The following is a 21,524-nucleotide window of genomic DNA, read 5'->3' as shown; positions in this document are numbered from 1 at the left end:
TCTTTTCTTTTCTTTTCTTTTCTTTTCTTTTCTTTTCTTTTCTTTTCTTTTCTTTTCTTTATACCACTGCTACTGCCTTTGTTTTCCCACTAAAACAAAGCCAATGATTTAGCTAACAGTAGTTATCTTTCTCTACCAGTCTCATATCTCCTGAATATTCCATTTTCTTCCCTGGTGGTTTGTATGTTTAGCCATAATTTCAGGATTTATTTTTACAGAAGTCTCTTGCAGAAAAGAAAATAATAATTTCTAAAGAGTAAAATTTTAGAGACTGAAAGCTAGAATTTACATTAGAACTTGAAATATGACGTACATTCATCTCTACCAACTACCAAGATGAACTCCACAGCCATTATCTTCTTGCAGTAATTTTAAGTATTTTTGTTATATAGCATAGTCATAAAGTATAAAACTGAATTTTCTACCCAGAGGATTCATGTATGTGAGGAAGCTTTTTATGACTCTCTTTCATGAATGTCAGATTACTTGATAAATTGAAAAAAAAAAATCCAGGAATAATATATTACCAAAAGTATCACTACTTTATTCCTAAAACATAAAGAGGAAAAAAGGTCACTCTTTGTATTAGCTACTGTAGACACTGACACTCTAAGTAAATACACTTAAACATTGAGAACAATAGAGACAGTGGTAAAATATTGTACTTGCTTTCCTTTATCTATTTCAAACAAAATTTTGTAGCAATGAGCTTTGGATGCAGTTTAAATTTACTTGTAGACTGTGCTAGGCTACTCAATTAAAGGCTAATCAACATCTGCATAGGCCAGGATATGATCAGATAAAAACTGAAAGGGCTGGGGGAGGAACTCTGGCAGCCTTATCAGTGAAAATAGGGTGCTGGGAATGAGCTACACCTAACTACCAAAGCAGAGTCAGACCACTGTCCTCGTGTGTAGCCCACCAAACTAATGCCCTTCCCCCCCGTGACTCATTGACTGAAAGAGGTAGAATACTCATTAAGGGATGCAGTGGGAGGAAAGGTTTTGGAGAGAAAAGGAAAGATCCAAAGTGGACTGGGGAGAAACAACAATGAAAAATAAGGGGAATAAGGTATTCAGTATAAACTGGTGGCTTATCAGACTGAAGTGTGTGCTGGATCACTGTGCAGTCTACCTGTACGCTCATTAAACCCTATTTCTGTCTCCCATCTGGGAAGACTGCTCTGAGTCATACTTTTGGATGCCACTGAACTTTCCACTGGATTAGCCAGTGAAGGAAGAGACTGCAAACCTCCAGGTTCGAATGCAGCTCCCCTACAGCTGGGACCAGCTACTAGGTCAGCTAAACATCTAAAAGCAGTTACTAGAGCAATCCATTTCTTTATGCACAAATCCACACATACATATGTAGATCTATATGTTAGGGCTTTGTTGATGTGCGTGGCCTCTGTGTGGGTTTTGTGTCCATGTACCCACCCACTGGGAGCAGATGCTCAGCTTTGCTACAGTCAGAAACTGAAGATACAGACCTACAGCAGCCTCACAGCTATGGGGTACCTGATTGAGCTGACTCTAGCACACTGATGTGCAATGTTTTACCAAAAGACCTCTACTTTGTTTAACCACCTGCTCTCTGCCACCCACTCCACACTATTCTGTGAAGAAAGAATTTGGATGAACTTCAATGGGCAACTTATCTGCCAGAGCCAAAAAACCTGCTTATACATTAGGTAACTATGAAATCACTAACTTCATCATACTATTTCTAACAAAATCTCTCTGTAAACAATTTGAAACAAAACAGAGTATTTTCCAGCTAAGATTAAGAATGGTCTGTATCTCCCAGAGACAAGGTGGGAAGACATATTACTTAGTTACCAAGGTATTCTTTGGTTCCATTTCAGTAAAGCTAACAAGAGCAATAAAAATACCATGAAGTTATTTGGGAGCTAGACATTATGCCATTAGAGAGCAACAGGTTTAATTGAGGGCCATAAATGGTTTTTTTTTTTTTGAATGTGCATATTTAAAAGGGCATCAATAATGTGCACCTGAATATGGCAGAAATAGTGTTTGCAGTTACTCAACCACAACATAAGGTGAAATGCAGTTTAAAGATAGAGCTCAATAAATTATTCCTGCTTTAGAGAGGACAGAAATCTTTTTGAGAGTTTGCATGCTGGGAACACTGTTTGATTCAAGGTTGGCTAAATAGAATCTTCTACTACTTGGTACTACATCAAACATACAATTCTATCCTTTCAGCAAATTTTATTCTGCTTTCATTACTTCCTTCACCAGGAAGTGATATTATGAACAGTGGTGTGTCCCTACATAATGTGACTGATGTAAAATGTGTTCTCTACCAAAGTCGCAACAGTGCCACAAGCACTGGCTTCATCATATCACTGTTTGAAAAGACTTATGATAGAGCAAACCTTAATCTTCTGCAGTAACCAGACCAATGACTCTCATCCAAGTATTTCTACAGCAAACAATCATTATTCGAATCATATTTATTGTGATGGTCCTGAGAACAAAGACAGAATCCTGCCATCTTAGGTACTGCACAAAGAAGAGTTCCTGCTCTTAAGAACTGAAAATGTAAGTAGCAAATTAATAATACAGTGTAGAAGAAAGGGATATAAAAAGCAGGTCAAAATTTGCATACTTTTGGTTTGAGACTAAAGATTATTTTATTGGTAAAATATTTTCAAAATATCCCATAAATTGGAAACTGCCTATGAAGTATCACTTTCGGAAAATTCATTTCAGAATGTCACAAACTCTTTTTCAACCAAAGCCAATGCATGCAAATTTTCAAAATTCTAAAATGAACAAGTATCAGCAAATATCAACATAAAGCATTTTGTTTTGAAATTTTCCAGTAGAACATTTTCTGAAATCTAATTAAATATTTTCATTTTTTCCCGATTTTCCAATAAAATCATGCTATGATGAAAAACTTCTGATAATTTTTAATTATACACAGAATTTCAATGAGTAATGCAATGGCATGAAAATCTTGCTATTTTGACATTTCTGGGGGAAGATGCTGGTGTAGAGGTGAGGAGATTTATTGCAGAGAGACAGAAATTATGAAAACTTTAGAGAAAGCAAAGGAACAGGACTTTGAATGTAGTAAAGGGAACACAGTAATGGAGAAAACTGTGAGAGGTTAGTGGGAATAAGACAATGAGGAGTGACACAGAAATGGGAAAGATCAAATAATCTGTTGGGACTGGGCAGTAGAAGGTCAGACGAAGTTGTAATTTTGCATGTATTGCATGATCCTGTGTGAGTTGCTAAGCTCCTTCCACTGGATGCCAACCCCCAACAGCCTTTTCTTGATGAACTCAGGCTGTGGGGTTGGGTGGAGGTGAAGCATCTCCTGCATCCTAGTACCTGCAAGCATCAGTGAAGCAATGTTAAACAAAGTTGTGACCCTAGCTGTAGAGCAGTTTCTTTATTCCCTTGTAGTGAGACAGCCCATTTTGGCTGAGTCTGGATCTGGAGTCTCTCTTCAAAGCTTTATGACTGTGATAAGACTCTACGAGAAAGAGCCTGGCTGCAGGGGAGCGAATTTTCTTCTTCAATCACAAATATGCTCAGCAATTAACAGTATCAGTGGGAGCAGAGAAAAACAATCGTTTTGTGTTTCAGTGTTCTTTTTTTCAGGAGATCCTCAGTATGAGGTTGTAAAAGTAACTGTTTCTTTGTATTTTTATGAGTACTTACTGTATGCTTACACTTGAATTATTCAAGTAACTGCAGAGTTATTCTGTAAAAGAACACAATTACCAAAAATTACTACTCCAATCAAACTGATAAAAACCACTCAATGTCCTATTATTTATGAGCATGAATATTTCTCAAGTATATTCCCTAAGCTTCAAACTTGTTGATAAATGAGCTTTGTGGTTGCATGCTAAAGACCACCACTGATGCCATGTACAGATAAGTGGCACATTGGTTGGCTAAAGGAATGAAACAACGTTATCCTGGTAAATCTAAAACCAATTATTCGAGTGAAATTTCTGACAATAATGGGAACACAACAATAGTAAACCTTCAGCCTTCAGTGCACTGAACTTAAAATAATTATCTTTTGGCACTCTTAAAGTATTATACCCCCTTTAATACTGAAATATGTGGATATGCAGAGAGGTATCTTTATCATGCCTAGCTCTAATCTTGGTGGCATTTTATAGATTTCCTCAGGTACCTAACTCCTGAGTAGACATGTGTTCAACAAATTTTATAAACAAATTATTCTCTACAGGAGTTTAGATAGGTGGCATTTATCTCTAATATCAGTAGAAAACACACAGCGTCCTCATGAGGGGAGTCTTATTACAGAAAGTCAGATGTTCAAGCTACTGTGAGCTTTTCTACATTTTCTACATTTTCTACAATACTGCTCTATCACAACCCTGTTAAGTTCTACACAGATTGTTGTCTTCCAGACAAAGAAAAATAACTTTAGCAGTGGAAGAATGCTGACGTTCCTAAGAGCTGCAATATGCATTCTGAAGGAATTGGATTCACCCTTTGATCAGGAGTACAAATCTCCCTCATGATTTCTTCACGATGAATATATAAACTGAGTGAAGTACAGCACTAACCTGCTCTACTCCTCGTCTTCAACTCAGGTTGCTAAGCTTTGGAGATTCTCAGCTACGGTGAATTGTGGTTTAAGCTTTTCCTTGGTTTTGAAGTATGAGGAAATGACCCTGAGGTTGCAGACTGGGAGATTTTTATGTACTTGTTTACAGAATAAAGACTAACACTGCAATCTCTGGAGGTTAAAGGTAAATATATTAATGAATTCATTCATTAACCCATTCATTCATTAACTCGTTTGCTCAGCTCCTTAGGAACTGCAATGACAGCACTGTGTCTCCTACTGACAAATGGTAGTATTTGTGTCTCTAACCATAAATTAACGTGTCAAGAATCTAATTGAAAAAAATTATTTTGCAAGAAAAAGTGCTTCATTTTGCAACAAAGGAAATAAATAGCTTCACAAATAGGTCAACTACCTATGGGATGTTAGGTTTCAGACTATGGATAGTGCTTCATTTTAGACAAAAGAATACTTCTGTCTTACCTCTGCTGCAACAAAATATGTGTCCAACTAGATTAACATGATTGTAGAAGCTTGTCCTGCTCCTCTGTGGAGTTTGCACATTTATTGGTTAAAAAATGAAGAAATAGCTAATTAACAGTTTGGAGAAGAAAATATTTCAAGGATTAAAAAATATGTTCTACGCCAGAGTAAAATCTATTTTATCACTTCTCTTCAGTACCCTTCTGCTATTTGGTGAAAAAAAGAATGAAATGAAGAAATTTTGGCTAGAGCGTGTATCAATGCATCAGGCTACACCTGTTTTTTCAACAAAAGTTTTTGATTCACTGCATATTGTACAGCTTCAGTGGCTGTGAAATTTCCTCTCTGCACAAAGTCTCAGACTGGACCTATGGTGTGTAAAGTAAGTACAAGTTTTATAGGCCTTATTACACTGTGTAATGACTTAACCTAGGAACACTGGAGTCAACACTGGCATCCTGTGGCTTTGAAATGGCGTGCTTATTCAAGGTTATAAAACCACAATCAATTTAGGGGCCAAAGGGGAAGGTGGGGCAGGGGTATTGGAGTGATCCTTTCAGAGCTAATTGGAAGAGAAACCATCTGATTTTCACCTAAATGAAACTGAAACCAAAATTTAAAAGTTTCAATCACTGCGGGTAGACAAAGATTAGCTTTTTTAATGCCCAAGCATCTGAAATGTCAGATCTGCATGTTTTAGTCCTGCAAAGGCTATCTCACAGAATCATTATGCCCCTCTTCTAAATTTGAAGTTAATAAATCTGAAATAGCAATGACGTTTATTTTAGAAGTACTTAATATCTACAAGGGATCAAAGAATAAGCATCAGACAGATTCATGCTTGCCCTCTGTAGTATGCACTTCATGTTACATTGCAGCAAACTAGGAGTCTTTAGTAAGAATTAAAATATAATTTTAAACATGGTAATTTAGATCACTAGAAATCGATTATCAGCCTCTATAATTACCATCAACCCATTTTGTTTCATATTCCAACATAATCGTTAGGTTTTTGTAGGCACCCAGTTACCCAGTCGTATTTCAAATGATAAAAATATTCATTTTGTGTGTAATCCACTATATTTCTTCCACAATCCCTGGAATAAAAACCTTATGATGACATTTATGAAATGGCAGGAGGAAAAATGCTGTAACTGTGGGTATTACTTTAGGTAGTAACAGCAAGGCTTTTAAACCCTTGCTTGCATAAATGCTGACCTTTTCCGTTGATATAAAAGTGATTTCTGTTGAAACTTGGATCCACCCTTTTGCCATTACTGTTACCTGCATTTTTTCAAGTTACTTTTTCAGTGATGCCTTTATGTTCATATGTCTGAATCTGCATGGCTGCATGCCCTAGGTGACAGCATATTTTATATCACTTAAAGGGCAAAATCTCTGAAGATTAACACAACCATGTTTTAAATCCTTCCTTTAATTTAATCTTTGATTTGCCACATTGAGAATATGTTGAATATATGATCTGACACTGTTAAAATCCTGGCACCAGTATTTCAAGTTCAATTCAGATTATTTTTTTTAACTGGGCATGTGTCTCGGTTTGGGATAGGCTGCCGAAAGAATTCCACTGCCTTCTCCCCCTCTCCTGAACCTAGCTTTAAAGGCACAGAACTCATGTCTGGCATAAGGCAGACAATAGGGGATGCAGCATCATAAAGTCATCCCAAGACAGCATGGTAGAAACCTTGACCCAAACAGCTCAGGTTTCTATCTCCCTTAAGGTCTGCTTCCACTTGAAATTTGTGCATCCTGCAAATGGTTACACCTCTGACAAGGCTGTCAATTGTCTTGTGTGATGTACACCAGCACATAGAGCAAAACAGATCAGAAAAGATTTCTGAGATCCTTGAGTCCAACCTGTGACTGATTTCCACCTTGTCAACCAGACCATGGCACTGAGCACCATGTCCAGTCATTTAGTAAGAAACTCCAGGGACAGTGACCCCATCACCTCCCTGAACAGCCTGTTCCAATGCTTGACAACTCTTCCCATGAAGAAATTCTTCCTGATATCCATCCTGGACCTCCCCCGGCACAACTTGAGACAATTTTGCCTTGTCCTGTCACTTGCTGCCTGGGAGAAGAGGCTGACCTTCACTTGGCCAAACTCTTCTTTCACGGAGTTGTAGAGAGTGGTAAGGTCCCCCTGAGCTTTTTCTCCAGGATAAACATCCCCAGCTTCCTCAGACACTCCTCACAAGACTTACTCTCTAGATCCTTCACTGACTCTGTTGCTCTTCTGTGGACTTGAGCTCCCAGAAAATACTAAGGCTCTAAGAAACAGCCACCAAAGCGCATAGAAGAAAAATTTTCCTTGTGCCAGAGTTTTGTCCCAGATGCAGCTGAGACAGAGTAGGGGACTCAGCTTGCAAAGTTGCTGTCTGGATGAAGAACAGGCTTTGAAGGTTGGCTCAGGATGGTCTTTCAAGGCACAAATAGCAATAGAACCTTAAGAGGGCAAATCTGTTGCAGGCAGTACGGACAGGTAATTGAGACACTTTGAAATCTTTACATGTAAACACACATTTTAGAAATATGTAGACCGACTGAGTAATGGAATTCCATTGGGTTGTAAATACCATTTTTCTGCTTTTTAAACTCAGCTTTCTTAAAGCTGGTTTTTACTTCACTTTCAGAGCCCCATCTACATTTAGACATTTGCATAGCTATGCTCTATATAGTATGTTGATTGGTACAAAAATTATTAGCTGTTCAATAATATGGATCAATTCTTCTTCAGAGTTAAATGCTGCTGAGCAACAAACACATAAGAATAATTTCAGTTCAGCAGCCACCTCTGTGGTGTTCTTAAACTGCTTCAGAAGCCTACAGCCTACCTCTGTTCTCCATTCTGGACCACAGTGTAAACTCCTCTGGATGCAGTCATCCAAAATTACACAGATTGAGAGTCAGATACAGGCATACAGATCTGAACACATAGTCACTAACCTCATGTATGGATATGTTGCTGCCCTTTGAGAAGCTGTAAGTGCAGTCAGAATGGTATGTTGCCCTATCCAGATAAGAAATAGAACCCAGCTTTCGAAGGTTGCATAAACACAGCAACATTTAGCCACTGCTCACAGACCACTTAGTCTTTGATATGAAAGAGAAATCAAGGGGACAGTGCTTTTAACAGAGATTTCTGCAACATTCCTCCTCCAGAGGTGAAAAAGAACAGTGGTTCTGCAAGCTGTTGATGCACTCTGCATTTCAAAATCTGCTCCACTATTTCAGTTTCCCACTCTCACTGATCAACTCTTTAATCACATAAACAAAATTCATTCTTTGGAAGGTGAAACAGGTACTTGAAACCACTGACGTATGCATAGAAAAGGAAAAGGTATGGACCCTTTTCCAGGTCTCAAAACCTCTGACGTGAGCAATAGTCCTCACTTTTTTAACCTGTGTGTATCTAGAAGAGTTTCACAATTATGTGTATACAACACTACAGACAAGCAGCAAATCTCCAAGTCAACAAGTACACAGTAACAACCACACTGCTATACAAAGTATGACCCTTTATTCTTCTAATTCTCAGGAATTAGAAGGCTTAGTAGCAGGTTCTCAATGTCTGTTTTGCTATGGAATTAAATTCATTAGTATACACTTTAACATGAAATCAGTTTTTTGTCACTGAATTCATGCATTTTTGCCACTCAGTGAATTAAATATATAGAAACAATTCTTTACTAGAAACTAAAAGGAACGGGAAATTATTTGTTCTTTTGGTACCATGACAGGGCAAATACTACAAATTATGGGGTAAACGCATCAAATGGAGATGTAAACTACCAGTAGGATGCACTGCTGCACTGATAGTATCAACAACTGTGTTAAAAACCTGTGCAGAAATACAGACAGCAAATGTTAAAATGATTTGCAATTCTGCAGATAGTCTGCAAGTGAAATTGGTAGGAACTTTCATGGGTTCAAAACCTTTGAAACCAGAGTCTTAGTTCAGACAGGTGCTGCTGCTGCTGCATAAGGCATCAATATACCTTCCCCATTCACCCATTGATGAAGTTCCCCTGAAACTTCTGTTTCCTGGTGGAACAATTCCATCTCTTTATTATCTTAGACATCCTTTTCTGGGCTTACTGCAGGATGCCCATGGTTTTTTTTCTACTAGGGAGCCCCAGATAGAACTCCAGGTGCTTTAACCTGAGGCTGTCTAACCTTTCAGGACAATACTAGAAAAATACAACTGAAATATACAGCTAATTCCATTGAGTGAGAAAGGGAGAGAGAGTGAGGCCAGCTCTGAGAAGAACTTTGCTTTAGAGCTTTGCAATGCTCATTTTCCACTTGTATATATATATAAGAACTGGCACTGAGGTTCAAAAAATTCTGGTTCTAATCCTGAATCTCCTATTTACTTTTATATGATCTTTTTCCATTAGTCAAAATCTGATTCCTTTTTTAGAGGAAATCTGCTCATAACAATGGCATCAGCCAATGACTGAATTCCTTTACAAACCACTTTATTTTTAACTTTACAGCCAAACCATTAAATAAGTCATATAAATTCTCAACCTGGGAACAAACTGTCATTCTTCAGAAAGATCATCTGTTTGTGTTTGGCTAACTGCATGGAAAATAAAAGCTTTGTCATTTCTTGGTATTTTTTTCTCTCCCTCCATTAACATTCAGGTTGGTAACCCCTAACAAGAACTACATGCCTGGCATTTCTATTTGAGTGTCATTTTCACTGATTGCAATGAAACTATCCCAGAATGTCTTAATGATAATCACTTTATAAAAATCCTAGATTGACAGCACACATCTTACTGCTGGGGAACATGATTCTTTGCTCTTTATAGCATCTACAGAATATGCAGATTGGTTTTTCCTGCAGCTTTGCTTACACAATTATGTTTGACACTAAAACCCAGCACAGCCCCCTACTTTTATGATCAAAATAGTACTAGGTTATGATGTCTGTGTGGAGTACCTGACTGTGGTGGGTTGGCCCTGGCTGGATGCCAGGTGCCCGCCAAAGCTGCTCTGTCACTCCTCTGCTTGGCTGGTCAGGGGAGAGAAAATACAAGGAAAGACTCCTGGGTCCAGATAAAGTCAGGAAGAGATCACTCACCAATTACTGCCACAGGCAAAACAGACTTGACTTAGGGAAATGAGTTTAATATATTAACAATCAATTCAGAGTAGGATAATGAGAAATTAAGGCAAATCTTAAAGCACTTTGCCCCAGCCCCTCCCTTCTACTCTGGCTCAGCTTCACTCTCAGTTTCTCTACTTTTCCCCCCCTGCAGAGTAGGCAGATGGGGAATGGGGACTGTGGTCAGTTCATCACATGGGAAAGACTCCTCAGACTCTTCCCCTCCTCCAGTGTGGGGTCTCTCCCATGGGAAACAGTCCTCCACAAACTTCTCCTACCCAGCATGAGTCTTTCCCATGGGCTGCAGTTCTCCGTGAACTGCTCCAGCACAGGTCCCCTCCACAGTCCCTCAGGAAGGCTGCTCCGACATGAGTCCCTTGTGGGCTCACAAGTCCTGCCAGCAAACCTGCTCCAGTGTGGGCTCTTCCCTCCATGGGCCACAGGTCCTACCAGGAGCCTGCTCCAGCACAGGCTTCCCACGGGGTCACAGCCTCCTTTGATGGCATCCCCCTGCTCCAGTGTGGGGTCCTTCCCGGGCTGCAGGTGGATCTCTGGTCCCCCATGGATCTCCAAGGGCTGCCGGGGCACAGCTGCCTCACCAGGGGCTGCACCAGGGGCTGCAGGGCAATCTCTGCTCCTGCACCTGGAGAGCTCCTGCCCCTCCTTCACTGACCTTGTGTCTGCAGAGCTGTTCCTCTCACACATTCTCACTCCTCTCTCCCCTCTGTGGGTGTGCAGCAGTTTTTATCCCAGAGGTGCTGCCACTGTTGCTGGTGGGCTCAGTCTTGGCCGCTGGTGGGTCCATCTTGGATCCATCCAGCATTGGCTCTGTCAGATGTGGGAGAAGCTTCTGGCAGCTTCTCACAGAAGCCACCCCTCTCATCCCCTGCTACGAAACCCTTCTCACAGGAAACCAATACACTGACTAAGGACATTGTGAATTGAGGAAATGGGCTCTCTGCCAGCTCTACCATGGCAGCATAGAGGAAGAAAATACTCATTCTGGTTTTTGTAATGATTAATGTACCATCCCTCTTCTCATGCCAGGAGATGAGGTTTGAATCACAGACAGCTGGTATGAAACAAAATTGTTTTCAAATAATTCCATTCTACACAGTGGTGTTGGCCTTTGTTGATGGTGGCAGGGTATGATGAGTGGCTTGGACATTGCTTATCCCTTACACCCTCAGCTGCACTGAACATTTCTTGGCCACTGATAACACTTTGTGCCCTTGAATATAGTAAGTCTGTAATTTTGTGAGAACAAAAGCTTTCTTAGTAACAGTTTTGCAATACTGACTCAACAGAAGTTAAGCTCTGAAACGCGTCAATAACACATGATTAAAGCTGAGACCAGCCTGGAAGAAAAAACATGTTTTTCCATGCAGTGGAACTAAAAAAGCCTGATTTTCTAAGAAATTATTTCACCTTGCCACTTCAACACTAGCTTCCTTCTTCCTGATATCCTCTGTTATACTTCACTGGGCAAGAGACTGAAAGGCTATGGCTGGGCTGGAGATAAACTTACGCCAATGGGTGCCTTCTACACAACTTGGCTTAAATGGCCAGCATGCATATGCTGACAGTCTTAAAGGATTTTGCCAAAAAGACCCCCATATTAAACAAATTCTGTACAATCTTTCACATCAGCAGAAACAGTAATTAGAGTATCTCTGTTCCATTCATTTGACAATTTTCAGAAAAAAGGATTTATTTGTATTAGCTTTGGGAATTTTACCTACTTTTATAGAAGATTTGTACTGGGCAACAGTATAATAAAGTATTTGAAGGAATGGGCCTATGGATTGTGAGATCAGTTAGCCTCTCTTCCTTAGTAAACCAATAGCAGTTCCATGTTCCAAATCTTCGGTCATTATTTTTAAGTTTAATTTTATTTTTCTGGTAAGTCTGTAACAGTGTTTCTGTTCCCTCTGATCATGCAGTTCTCTTTTTATATGTTGCCACCAGAGCAAAGAGGGCGTAGGCCTTTAAAATCATGTGAACTACAAATTATTGTCTCACTTGGATATGAATGGACTTTTTTCATTATTTGCCTGAAATCAGAAGGCATAGGTTAAATTATCATCTCATTCTAGGAAAATCAGTCACAAATATCTTATTTCTTATGGCATATAGTAAAATATGCTAAAACTGTTCTCTAGTCCTTTTGTTTCCATTCTGGCTGCAAATGCAAGAGCTAAAGTGACAGAAAAACATAACCAGGACAGACTTTAACTACAGATTCATGTTTAAGGTGCTTGTATGGGAAGGAATGAGGTTTGCTTGATCCTTGCTCAAATTTTCTCTTTATTTTAAAGTGGCGGCTTAATGTAAAATACATGAAGAGATCTGAGGGAAGGAAACACATTACTTTAGAATAGTAATACAAAAGAATGTGCAAGATAGCCTGAATCTGAATGCAGATGTGAAACATTACTTGCTGCTTAACTGGGAGGGTGGTTGAGACTGCTGCAAAAGTTAAGGAAGAGCATAAAATAAAAGAGGTTTGTGTGACTGATTAGGAACTGTCCTTGAGCCTTTTCTAGCTTGCTCTGCTGATGACAAATTCACAAAGAAATGTCAAGAGACAGGCCAGTAGTTTTGTTTGGAGAAAAGTCAGAAGGAAAGGTTTGGAGATGTAGATTCATTGCAATTACTACAGGGAACACAGATGGAGTTATCTGTTCAGATGAAATGCAGAATAAGATGTGGAGGGAGAATGAAAGAGGATCAAGAACAGACTCCTGCAGAGAAAGAAGAGAGAGGACACGCAGTAGTAGAATTGTGGAAGACAAAGGTGAAAGGAGAACTGTCTCCTGTCATGTGTGTCTGTACATGTGAGCATGCAGAAGGGACGGGAGGCTGAGAAAGAGAACACTGTGCTAGGGGAAAAAGGACAAAATTACTTACCTTTGCAATCTTTTTAAAGAGAGAAATCAAATACTTTGCAATTAATCGGTGTTTCACAAGCTGCATACTAAACATCGAAAGTTTGCATACAAGGACTTGTGGTGTCGCCATCCTGGTAGACTGAAATTAGCCAACTATTTCTGTTTGTCAAATTAGACATGCAGAAGCATGTATTTGTTTAACTTTCCTTTCAAAAGAAATGTTCTAAAAATGTTCTTGAAGAGCAATCAATACTGTTTGCCTGAACACAAATAAGAAAGTCAAAAAAGCTAGGTGACCTTAACTCTAGACTTACAACAGCTGTTTAATGTGGAATGTGGAAAACCAAGTACATGTTTGTTTAGAACTCCATGAAATCCTGTGAACATTTGCAGCTTAAATGTTTGAGTAAACAAACCTGCAAGATTAGGAAGAGTGACATCCATATATTCTCCTGCATATGTTAAATCACACTAAGTTAGATATGACAGGCAAATCTTATTGCCAAGACTGAAAAGATCAGTTAAGTACAAGCTACATCTTACTGAGAGCACTGCTAACGAAGGACTAAAAAAGCAGAGGTAACTGTGCAGGACATGCATACAGGAATAACTTGATTCAGGAAATGCTGAACACAGAAAAAGACCATGTGTCTGTATGGAAGCAGATTGTAAAAAAAATGCACCAAAAATGGAAAACAAAAGCAGTAGAAAGATACAGCAGTGTCACCTAAATTTCATGGGGCCTATTAAGGTTTAGCAGAACAGCACAAGACCACAGAACTAAAAAATAATTCATGCTGGAGGATCTCTAATCCATCCTCTGCTGAAGGCACTTACCCACGAGACCAGAACATGCTGCTCTGGGTTTATCTATTCACAGAGTGAAAATCTCAAAGGATGGGTACTGCACAACATCTCTGAGGCAACATGTTCCACTGCCTGACTGTCTTTAGGGTGAACAAGCAGTACCTGATACTCAGTTAGAACTTCTCTTGTTTCAACATATGCCTGTTGTCTTTTGTCCTCCTACCATGCACTGCAGCAAGAGCCTGCCCTCATCCTCCCAGTGGCTTCCCTGCAGGTACTGGAAGACTGCCATCAAAATGGAGGCCTGTATTTTTCCCTTCTGTTTACAGCTCCACCATCCTATTGTCACTTTCTCATTGTAATCCAAACCCTTTACTTTCTTGGAGAACTTATCTGCCTTTTAGGCTGTCTTTGTGATACAGTAATTACATATTAATTCTATGACATTTGTTGCTCTTTCTCCATCTTGGAAGCAAATGAAAAGTGTGAAACAAAAAGTGCAATTCATTCAGTCACAGAACAATCAAGGAAAAAAGAAGAAAGCACTTGACCTACATGAAAAAGGGTATGCCAGCACCAGCCTAATAAGAATATCAATATATCTATAAAAGGAAATGAAATTGAAATAGATGATGAAAATGAATTCTAATGAGCTACTGCTGTTTCTCCAAAACAGTCTTAACTTGAAATGATAACTTTGTTTAATTTTTCTGGAATAAGTTTTATTAAAGAAAAGAAATTTCATCAACTTCCATAGAACTGTCAACTATGGACAGCAAACAGATCTAACCCCCCCCAAAAATACTAAAAGCAGTAATGTGTGAGATAATTACCAAGTCATATATTGACACTGAACTATTAGCCTTGTTACACTGTGCATTTTGACTTCCCTCTGTTCATATCGTCTGTGTATGGAGGCAGTTAGAAATCCACTTTGTTGCAAATAAACTGGGTGGTGTCAGTAGGGAGGATAAGCAGTACCAGGGGTTCAGCAAAGACTGTGAGTCAGCCTGTAGGCTCTCAGACACTCTGGACAAATAGCTGATAATGAAACAGCCTTTAAATCAGGGATTTTTTCATAGGCTCAGGAAAGGACTATATATTTTGACTGTTTTAATATTATCAGCCTTCCCTAGCCAGTTTGGGATAAACACTCCATAAACTGCACAAGAACAGACAGCACCAAAAAAAAAAAAAAAAAAAAAAAAAAAAAAAAAAGCCAACCCACTGCTAAACCAAAACCTATTCAAACTTTGTGTGCAGAAGAAACAGTTCAAGAACATTTTGTGCTTGGGGAAAAAGTAATTCTGAAATCGGCAAGACTAGAGGGAGCTTGGCCTGATGCAGCTGCCTGTTGTTATAGATGAAAAAGTTTAGCATAGGTAGCAATGATTTTTTCTCTGTCATTTTCATGAGACCTGCATGTTCCCAGCTCTAGTGCATTCCTGTTAATGTCACTGTCTCCTGTTAGGGGAGATGCCACGTGGCCAACTGGCCTGTTAGAGAAAGACCGTTTGCCTATTCAATAACATCACTGACAACAAATGGTCAGGTTTACAACTATTGAAATGAATGCAGTTATATCAACAACTAATTATCAGTTCATTGTTCTTAACCTCTAAGATCCTAAGGCTAGAGATACCTCCCCACGGCCCTGGGGGCACACCCATGATTCTCTTCACTGTAGCAAGAGGCTGATGTTACTTCTTCAAGGATAGGTACAATTAAGGCTGATGTGTAAAGAAAAGACAACACCTTGCCCTCACTCAGCAACAGAAAATACAGTAAGGTTTTGAAATTCTCATATGTTTTCCCACTTCTTTTTTTTTTCTTTTTTTTCTTTTTGGTTTTGGTTGTGTTGCATAAGCCTTGCAAGTGCTGCTGATTTTTGTGTTTGTATGGGGAGTGCAATGCCCTTTTCCTCACAAAACATGAGTATATAAGTACCTTGTGAATACTTGGGAAAAACTAAACAAGTTCCATTCTGACTCAGAATGTATTCTAGGTTATAGGAAAAGTTAACATCTTCATTTTAAATAAAACCACGCTGTTTATATGCAATAAGTCTGGAAATGGGCTTAGAAAATTTCTAATACTATAATCCAGCAGAGCTCCAGTAGCACTTTCAGTGATTAAACTGATTTTAAATATTAATCTCCCTATTTTTTGTGCATAAAAAACTGAAATGAAAACCTGAAAGCAAGTTCTTAAAGTGTCCCCTTCATCACAATAAATAAACGAATATATAAAACTCTTGGGATTCCTCTCTTGAAATATCTACCTTCCCTATTTTTGAATGTCAGTAACTATGTACTTGTTCTTTCCATTCTCTGGTTGCATTTTCCCACTCTGTATTTTCTGAAAAGCCACTTATTGCATCAGCTGGTCTAATTGTTCAGATGCTTCCCCTTATTCAGATAAATAAGGAGCTACTGATATAAATAAGTGGAGAAATCGTACATCTCTTATAGTAAACAGCTGGTTTCAACTCCACGGAGGTAATTCCAATACAAAAATAAAACATGTCAATACGGCTTACAATTTTCCCTGCCAAATTTCACAAAAGCTTCACAACTCCTCTCACACGTCATCAACTGTACAGAAATTACCATTATTTCCATGTTCTATGATGGCACAGTGAGGGAAATACATTGAGTACAGCTGAAAATGAAACTTGGAAGGTTATTTCAGTATCAAAGCTTTTATGACTGTAGGTATTTTTTTATTTTAATACTGTATGTATTTTTTCCTGCTCAAAAAATGATACAGGAAGTAAAAACACAATCTTTCCTTTCACAGGCGTTTTTTCCACCTTTTGCATTCTGTTTTTAAGATGATGTACAGTTAGATTTTTAAGAATTAGAGTGAACTCATGCAAACTGTTTTTGCACAGCATAATATTCTTAAATGAGCTGCTGACGAAAATAATTTGTGTAACTTTGCATTTTTACACATTATTTTTCAAACCTCAGGTTGAGATGCATTCCTATAGCTAACGCCTTACAAGCTGAGAAGGATCAAGCAGAAAATCACCAATAAGGAGGAGTTTGGAAGAACCTGTAGAAGAAATAACTGTTGATGAAAGTATTCTTGGAAGCCAACAATGATGACACTGAGTCTTTCACCAAAACCTCTACAAAGGAAATAAACCTGAATATCACAAAACTCAGATTATAGATTTAAGCCTTCACTGCCTGTCCCAGCAAGATGAAATATTAACTTTTCCTTTAAATGTTTTTTATGCTACGGAAAGAAATGAAAGACAAAGTTTATTGACCTAAATGTATTTGATGGAAAGAACAGTAACAATAATCCTGACACAGGATAGCACAAAAGAGTAGAGCCACAGGTCAGGGAGGGGATTTGTGAGTAACTGCAGCAGGGCTGAATAATCCTCAATGGTGAGGACAAGGTGTTTAAACGCTCTTCAAGAAAATAAAGGGCCTGAGTGCACTGACTCCAGGAGAAGAGGGGGAAGTCGGAGAAGAAGCTTAGTTTAAGCAGATTATATGCAGAAACTGTTTTCAGTAGCTGGATTTTTCTGTGAGGAAAAGGAGTCTTTGTATTTTGAACCACTACTGTATGCATAAAAGATAAAATTCCAGGCGTCATTTTTGCAACTAGAGAGGAGGCATTGATGAATTCAAACCTTCAACAGTGTTATGCTTTGTTCTATCCACATGCCCTAGATAAAAGTAAGCACTATTTACTTAAACCATAAGCTGAATACTGACCACACACACAGTTCTGTTAATGATTTACACAGAAAGGAAGCCCTCAGATATATGTACATCAGCTCTGTAAAGCAAATCTGCGATAAATTCTGCAGCCATAAGGTAACAAAAAAAGTATTTTCTTTCACTCTGTTACTCTATACAGAAGCACCAAAACCCTGCTCAGCTACAAAACATTTGTCTGCCTGTGTTGGGGTCTCCTCCCCCTGCCATGCAGCCCTGGGAGAGGGGCCCTAAGGGGAGGCAGGGGGTGTCCTGAGTCCCTGGTCAGCCTCATTCCCGACTGGTTGGTTTGTGTTCCCCTGTGTGGGCAAGGACCCTCGGTCCTGTGACTGGGGGAGTTCCTGAGCAGAGCCCCGGCCATGCGGCTGGAGAAATAAACATCTCTGAAACATCTACCAAGAATCTGTCCATATATATTTCTTTTCCACGGGACTCCTGGTTTGATATATGCGTGTTACAGTAATCCCCGCTGTAGCAAATGGTGGGGAATTGCCGGCAGGACACCGATCCCTAAGGACAGAAAATTCATGAGTAAAAACCACTCTAGATCTCTCTCTTCTCATCTTGGTTTGGATAGTCTCTCTGGACTATGGAAGAATCGTGGGAAATGTGGCTCTCTGAGCCACAGAAAAAAAATGTATCTAGAAGTTAAAGGAATCCTTGAACAACAAAACAAAAAAGTATTGGAACCAGGAGATCTAGAACATTTTTTTAACTGGCTTTTCAAAAGTTTCTCCTATATTTCTCGAGACTTACTTTTTGATATTGAACCTCCTGGAACTTGTCATGGGTGTTTTTGGGACAAGATCTGGGATAAGGTAAGGGATCAAACAGAACATGGACTAGCGATAGAAGCTCTCCGTGCATCCCTTGTAATCAGTGAAGCTCTTGAGGAGCATTTGTATGGTCCCATTACCCCTAAAGCAGAGGATCATACTAATCCCGTGGCCGAGGCTGCGTGGCCGCCATCCCAGGAGGACATGACTGCAGCCGTGCCAGCGGAGGTGCCTGTGCTGGATGCGCCCGGCCCCCTCAGGAGCGCGCATCTTATCGCGGACCCCATCCTTGTCTCGGGGTCCCCGGCCACGCGGCCGCGAGTGAGGGAGCGATGCCGCAGGCGCTGCAGGTGCCGTGGGCCACGAGCAGCCAGGAACCGGGCATCGGCGTGGCAGCCCGCTCTGAGCACACGGCTCGGAGAGCCCTGCAGAGGGAGAAGCGGCGGTTTCCACAGCGACACGAGAAGCTGCGCAGCGCAGCACCGAGCCGGAACGGGGCCGCACTCAAAGCAGCGTGGAGTTTGCGGAGTGGAACCGCTCACAGGGCACGGAGCCAGCGGCGATGGCAACGCGGGGCCCCGCAGAGCCCAGACACGCGCCAGAGCAGCACCGCTCGGAGGGCACGGAGCAGCCACAGCATGGGGGCCCGGCCGAGACATTGGAACAGGGGAGGCAGCAGCCACGTGGGACAAGCAGCCACGACGAACATGCAAGCACGTGATAGGAGAAGTTGTAGCCACGAAAGTCACAGGAACTGTGAAATGGTACAATGTAAAAAGCAACTATGGATTTATAACACGAGATGATACAGGGGAAGATTTATTCATCCATAGAACTGCCATTAAAAGGAATAACCCTAAAAATTACCTGCAAAGTGTAGGAGATGGGGAAGTTGTACAATTTGATATAGTGCAAGGAAAGAAGGGTTTACAAGCAGCAAATGTTACTGGGCCTGGAGGTATTCCAGTCAAAGGCAGCCGTTATGCACAAAATTATAAACAACATCCATCCCAGCAACTTCCCTACCCACAACCTACTTTCCCCTTTTACCCTATACCCAATATGAACCCTTTCCTAAGTTTACCCCATCCCCAGTTTATTCCTAATCCGTTTTTCACCCCATGGCTTCCCTATACAATTCCCTTTCCCTACAATTCCTCTCCAATGCCGAGGGGGGAATGAAAAGGGGGAGGGAAGAAATTAAACCCTCTCCTGCCTCAGTTTCCCCACAAAGCATGCTCAGAGAGTCCTGTCTCCCTTCTGTCAGCCCTAAGATGTTCCACAGAATCTGTTTGGACATTTAAGGACTCAAGAGGATGGCTTGTTTTGTCTTGAAACCGTTCTTGTTATGTTTATCCAGTCATTTTCATTCTCCTTTTATTAAAATAAAACAGGTGAGATATTGGGGTCTCCTCCCCTGCCATGTAGCCCCGGGAGAGGGGCCCTGAGGGGAGGCAGGGGGTTTCCTGAGTCCCTGGTCAGCCTCGTTCCCATTGGTTGGTTTGTGTTCCCCTGTGTGGGCAAGGACCCTCGGTCCTGTGACTGGGGGAGTTCCTGAGCAGAGCCCTGGCCATGCGGCTGGAGAAATAAACATCTCTGAAACATCTACCAGGAATCTGTCCATATATATTTCCTTTCCACGGGACTCCTGGTTTGATATATGCATGTTACAGTAATCCCTGCTGTAGCATGCCTGCTCTCACCAATCTGAGCTGCCTTACAGGAAAGCAAGCAGCCCTGCTCCATCACAGGATAATGTGCATCAACCAGGTAAGAACCAGAAGAAACCACCAGCTTGTCTTGGTTATCCCAACACCCAATAGGCTAAAAGAGACCATGCAGACAATACTGAAAGCAAAACAGCAGATCAAATTAAGGAAGTTATGGGGAAAAGAAGCAAGAAAGTTAGTTAGAAAAGACATGTAGAAGGTAGATGTAGATAAAAAGGTATACATGACACTAAGAACTGAGATTGATTGTAGCCTAAAAAAATGACATTAAAAGGTAAATCTCAGCAGCCCAGAATTCTGCACTGTAGATGGAAACTTCAGCCCTTCCCACAAGAGAAAAGAAGACTGTTGCCTAAAGCACAGAACTGAAAAATGTTCTGTTGAAAAAATGACAGATACTAGAGGTGATAATTGTTGGGGGTTTCAAATTTTCAAATTACTGTTTTAGGTTTTATGCAGCAAATATGGGACTGGGTCACAAAAGCATTGATCCATTCAGCTTAATCTATTTTTTCCTCAAAAAATCACTGAAGATTATGCAGAGAAATACTGTCTTAGTGCAGGAACTCTTTCTTTCTGAATCTAGATGTTTGCCAAACAAGTGATCCTGAAACCACATAAAATACCTATGAACAAACTTGCTATAATATATTTCATTTTTATTACCATGATATGTGAAACTTCAAGCATTTTTTTTTCCTATACAGAGAGCTGGCACACAGAAAATATGAACAAGCCATGGGCAAGCTGCTAAGAGGAAAAAAAAGGTGGTATCATTAGAGACAAAGTACTTAAGTCACTGGATACCTCATGTTCCCAAAATCCGTGGAAACACCAGGATCCTGTTAACAATGGTTTTATTTAAGCAAGACTAGAAATAAGGGATGAACTAGGACTTACACAATATGTGTGTATTGATAAATACATAAATATGATATGCATGATTCTAGACATTCCAGGTAATTATTTAAAAAGTCATCCTCTTCTATTCTGCTCAAATATACTGATACTCTTATTAGACTACCAGGAAAAATAAGGATCTTACGTAAAATACTTATTATAAAATACTTATTATTAAGATTGCTGTGATGCAAGATCAGGATATCTGATCTTAGATGAAGATATGTTTATCTATGAACATACACAGAAAGATAGGTAACTGAGCTCCAATTAAAATAACAACTACTTATACAGTGATGAAACAAATAGCTTTTGTTGCCTGATAAGGCATATCTTATACAGTCCTGAAAAGGAAGAGATATGAATTAGGTTTGTTTTCACTTGCCCAAAAATTTTGTCGACTTCAGATCCCAAGTACTGATTTTATTCCACTGTGTTACAGGTTGTGCACGTAGGAGGAAGAGCTGCAGCAA

The 21,524-nt window shown here is 40.0% G+C and overlaps 1 protein-coding gene across 14 annotated transcripts in view; it reads right to left on the bottom strand.

Annotated features, from left to right (window-relative positions):
• The window catches only part of PRLR (prolactin receptor), a 155,295-nt gene that overhangs the window by 29,156 nt on the left and 104,615 nt on the right, over positions 1-21,524 (bottom strand). For 2 of the 14 annotated variants that reach the window (XM_042028514.1, XM_042028515.1), the window contains exon 7: positions 3,699-3,741. The exons of 11 other annotated variants lie outside the window; for them this stretch is intronic. The gene's annotated coding sequence lies outside the window, so the exon portion shown is untranslated. Of the gene's footprint in view, positions 1-3,698; positions 3,742-4,585; positions 6,005-21,524 lie in introns of those variants that run through there. One more of the 14 variants, XM_042028523.1, reaches the window with a different exon arrangement.

This window comes from Corvus kubaryi, unplaced genomic scaffold (genome assembly GCF_017639235.1).
Source record: "Corvus kubaryi isolate FWS band 111438036 unplaced genomic scaffold, C.kubaryi_AGA036_p1.0 37308, whole genome shotgun sequence".
In the NCBI taxonomy this organism is placed as follows: Eukaryota; Metazoa; Chordata; class Aves; order Passeriformes; family Corvidae; genus Corvus; species Corvus kubaryi.
Note: the sequence above shows the minus strand (reverse complement) of the source record. Positions and strands in the feature narration are given on the sequence as shown.